Source organism: Trachemys scripta, chromosome 3 (assembly GCF_013100865.1).
Source record: "Trachemys scripta elegans isolate TJP31775 chromosome 3, CAS_Tse_1.0, whole genome shotgun sequence".
Taxonomy (NCBI): domain Eukaryota; kingdom Metazoa; phylum Chordata; order Testudines; family Emydidae; genus Trachemys; species Trachemys scripta.
In genome coordinates this window covers 12,682,069-12,687,164 of record NC_048300.1, presented here as the reverse complement: position 1 = coordinate 12,687,164, position 5,096 = coordinate 12,682,069, and positions in this window count along the sequence as shown.

The following is a 5,096-nucleotide window of genomic DNA, read 5'->3' as shown; positions in this document are numbered from 1 at the left end:
ATTAGGTAAAAATTAGTAGCCACACGCCCACTGGGCATGCCTTTAAGACATCTGACTCCTTTGAGGAAAAAAAGTATAAAAATCAAGCAAAGTAATTACTGTTGGGGAATTCCTTAAATGACGCTTGAAGAAGCTGCTAGACAGGGTAGCCAAAACTCTGCTCCGTGGGCTTGAGTAGGACTGTGAGCCAGAGGGGTAACAGGCAGCCAAGGCCTTGCCTCGGGGGATTCGGTGACCAGGGCCGGCTCTAACTTTTTTGCCGCCCCAGGCACAAAAAAAGAGCACTGCCCTGCCGTAACCCCCTCCCCCGAGCGCTGCACTGCCAAAACCCCTGCCCCCCAGCGCCGCGGGCTGCCGACCCCCCCGCCCCTGGCCACCAAACCCCACCCCCAGCACCACGCCGCACCGCCGAACCCCCCATCCCCCCCGAGAGCCACGCCGCCCAACCCCTGCCTCCCCCCGAGCGCCACGCCGCCCAAACCCCCGCCCCCCGAGTGCCATGCCGTGCCGCCCAAACCCCTGCCTAAACCCCGAGCGCCGCGCCGCCCAACCCCCCCGCCCCCTGAGCGCCGAGCCGCCCAAACCCCAAGCGCCTGGCTGCGCCAGGCCGCCCAAACCCTGAGCGCCGCGCCAGGCTGCCCAAACCCCAAGCGCTGGGCCACCCAAACCCCGAGCACCACGCCGTGCCAGCCCCCACTCCCCCCAGCGCTGCGCCAGCCCCTGCCCCCCCCAGTGCTGCACCGCTGAAACAAAAACAAAAAACCCCCACCGAACCAAAAAAACAAAGAACCCCGAGTGTCCCTCGCCACCCCAAGATTGGCTGCCCCTTCCAAGGTGCCGCCCCAAGCACTTGCTTGGTCTGCTGGTGCCTGGAGCCGGCCTTGTCGGAGACAGATTAGAGGGCTGAGGAGACCAGACCTAGAGAGAAGAAGTTGTCCATAGAATTGGTAACCATCTTCTCTGTTTGCCGAGCAGGAACTGTGTGAGGCTAGCACAGGGCCTGCTTGCGTATATTTGTGAAAGAGATGCTCGCTAAAAGGAATGTATAGCTCTTAATCTATAATTCTTAATGTCTAACATAGGAGTTATATGCTTAATGTAACCCTTTACTGCTTGTGTAATTCCTTCTCAAAAAACTGCAGTGTAGGCAAGTTAATGACTGTTAATGACTTTTCCACTAGTTTGACTGTAATCTACTCCAGTGGGAGCCATTAAAAATCCATTCAGGGGTAGTAGCTCTCTGGTGCCAACAGACCTGTACTTCATAATCTTATCTAATTATTTTTTGAACCACATAATACTTTTGGTGTTCACAACATCCCCTGGCAATGAGTTCCACAGATTGACTGTGTGTTGTGTGAAGAAGTACTTCCTTTTGTTTGTTTTACATCTGCTGCCTATTAATTTCATTGGCTGACCCCTGGTTCTTGTATTATGTGAAGGAGTAAATAACACTTCCTTATTCACTTTCTCCACACCATTCCTGATTTTATAGACCTCTATCTTATCCCCCTTTAGTCGTCTCTTCTCCAAGCTGAAAAGTCCCAGTCATTTTAATCTCTCCTCATATGGAAGTTGTTCCATACACTTAATCCTATTTGTTGTCCTTCTCTGTAACTTTTCCAATTCTAATACTGTATATTTTTTTGAGATGGGGAGACCTGAACTGCATGCAATATTCAAGGTATGGATGTACCATAGAATCATAGGAAGAGACCTCAACAGGTCATTTAGTCCAGTCCCCTGCACTCGTTGCAGGGCTAACTATTATCTAGACCAAGGGTCGGCAACCTTCGGCACAAAGCCCATCAGGGTAATCCGCTGGGGACCGCGAGACATTTTGTTTACGTTGACCGTCCGCAGGTACAGTCCCCTGCAGCTCCCAGTGGCTGCAGTTCGCTGTTCTTGGCCAATGGGAGCCGTGGGAAGTGGCGTGGGCTGGCCGCTGCTTCCTGCAGCTCCCATTAGCTGAGAACAGCAGCCACTGGGAGCTGCGGGGGGGGAGGGGCGACCGTCTGCGGATGGTCAACATAAACAAAATGTCTTGCGGCCCGCCAGCAGATTACCCCTCAGGGGCTGCATGCTGAAGGTTGCCGACCTCTGATCTAGATTATTCTTGACAGGTGTTTGTCTACTCTGCTCTTAAAAATCTCCAACGATGGAGATTCCACAACCTCCCTCGGCAATTTATTCCAGTGCTTAACTACCTTGACAGCTAGGATTTTTTTCCTAATGTCCAACCTAAACCATCCTTGCTACAATTTAAGTCCATTGCTTCTTGTTCTATCCTCAGAGGTTAAGAACAATTTTTCTCCCTCCTCCTTGTAACAACCTTTTATGTACTTGAAAACTGTTATCATGTCTCCTCTCAGTCTTCTTTTCTCCAGATTAAACAAACAATTTTTTCAATCTTCCCTCAGAGGTCATTTTTTCTAGACCTTTAATCATTTTTGTTGCTCTTCTCTGGACTTTCTCCAGTTTGTCCACATCTTTCCTGAAATGTGGCACCCAGAACTGGACACAATATCCCTGTTGAGGCCTAATCAGCTCGGAGTAGAGTGGAAGAATTACTTCTTATGTCTTGATCGCAACAATCCTGCTAATAAATCCCAGAATGATGTTTGCTTTTTTTTTCTGCAACAGAGTTACACTGTTGATTCAGATTTAGCTTGTGATCCACTATGACCTCCAGATCCCTTTCTGCAGTACTCCCTCCTAGGCAGTCATTTCCCATTTTGTATGTGTGCAACTGATTTTTCCTTTGTCAGTGAAATACTTTGTATTTGTCTTTACTGAATTTCATCCTATTTACTTCAGACCCTTTCTATGGTTTGTCCAGATCATTTTAATCCTATCCTAAACAGCACTTGCAACCCCTGCCAGCTTGGTATTGTTCACAAACTTCATAAATAGGGCTGTCAATTAATCACAGTTAGTTCATGCCATTAACTAAAAAAAATTAATTGCAATTAGAAAAATTAATCGCGATTAATTGCAGTGTTAAACAATTGAATGCCAACTGAAATTTATTAATTATTTTGGATGTTTTTCTACATTTTTAAATATATTGATTTCTATTACAACACAGAATACAAAGTGTACAGTGCTCACTTTATATTATTATTTTTTATTACAAATATTTGCACTGTAAAAATGATAAACAAACAAAATAGTATTTTTCAATTCACCTCATACAAATACTGTGGTGCAATCTCTTTATCGTGTAAGTGAAACTTAAAAATATAGATTTTTTTTGTTACATAACTGCACTCCAAAAACAAAACAATGTAAAACTTTAGAGCCTACAAGTCCACTCAGTCCTACTTCTTGCTCAGCCAATCGCTAAGACAAACAAGTTTATTTACATTTACGGGAGATACTGCTGACTGCTTCTTATTTACAATGTCACCTGAAAGTGAGAACAGGCTTTCTCATGGCACTTTTGTAGCTAGCGTTGCAAGGTATTTACGTACTAGATATGCTAAACATTCATATGCCCCTTCATGCTTCAGCCACCATTCCAGAGGACACGCTTCCATGCTGATGATGCTCATTAAAAAATAATGCGTTAATTAAATTTCTGACTGAACTCCTTGGGGGAGAATTGTATGTCTCCTCTTTGGTTTTATGTGCATTCTGCCTTATATTTCATGTTATAGAAGTCTCGGATGATGACCCAGCACATGTTTGTTTTAAAAACATTTTCACAGCAGATTTGACAAAACGCAAAGAAGGTAAGGTGAGATTTCTGAGGATAGATACAGCATTTGACCCAAGGTTTAAGAATCTGAAGTGCCTTCCAAAATCTGAGAGGGATGAGGTGCGGAACATGCTTTCAGAAATCTTAAAAGAGCAACACTCTGATGCGGAAACTTACAGAATGCAAACCATCAAAAAAGAAAATCAACCTTCTGCTGGTGACATCTGACTCAGATGATGAAAATGAACATGCGTCAGTCTGCTCTGCTTTGGATTGTTATCGAGCAGAACCCATCATCAGCATGGATGCATGTCTTCTGGAATGGTGGTTGAAGCATGAAGGGACATATGAATCTTTAGCACATCTGGCACATAAATATCTTGCGATGCCGACTACAACAGTACCATGCAAACGCCTGTTCTCACTTTCAGGTGACATTGTAAACACGATGTGGGCAGAATTATCTCCTGCAAATTGTAACCAAACTTGTGTGTCAGAGCGATTGGCTGAAGTAGGACTAAGTGGACTTGTAGGTTCTAAAGTTTTACATTGTTTTATTTTTGAATGCAGTTATTTTTTGTACATACACCTCTACCCCGATATAATGCTGTCCTCGGGAGCCAAAAAATCTTACCGCATTATAGGTGAAACCGCATTATATTGAACTTGCTTTGATCTGCCGGAGTGTGCAGCCCCGCCCCGCCAAAGCACTGCTTTACCACGTTATATCCGAATTCATGTTATATCAGGTTGCATTATATTGGGGTAGAGGTTTAATTCTACATTTGTAAGTTCAACTTTCATGATAAAGAGATTGCACTACAGTACTTGTGTTAGGTGAATTGAAATATACTATTTCTTTTGTTTTTTACAGTGCAAATATTTGTAATAAAAATAAATATAAAGTGAGCACTGTACACTTTGTATTATGTTGTAATTGAAGTTAATATATTTGAAAATGTAGAAAACATCCAAAAATATTTAAATAAATGGTATTCTATTATTGTTTAACAGTGCGATTAATCACAATTAATTTTTTTAATTGTCAATTAATTGCAATTACTCTTTTTAATCGCTTGACAGCCCTATTTATAAGTGTACTCTCTATGCCATTATCTAAATCATTGATGAAGATATTGAAAAGAACCGAACACAAAACTGATCCCTGTGGGACCCCACTTGATATAACCTTCCATGGATTTTATATGGTGGCATTATGATGTTTTCTGTCTTATTATCTATCCCTTTCCTAATGGTTCCTAACATTCGGTTACCTTTTTATATAAAGGTATAACAATCTTCTAGAAATGCTGACTCAGGACTAGCTGCATCCCTGGTACAACTCCATCGAAGCTAGAGATGCATTTGATCCTCACAACAGCTGGATTTAGCCACC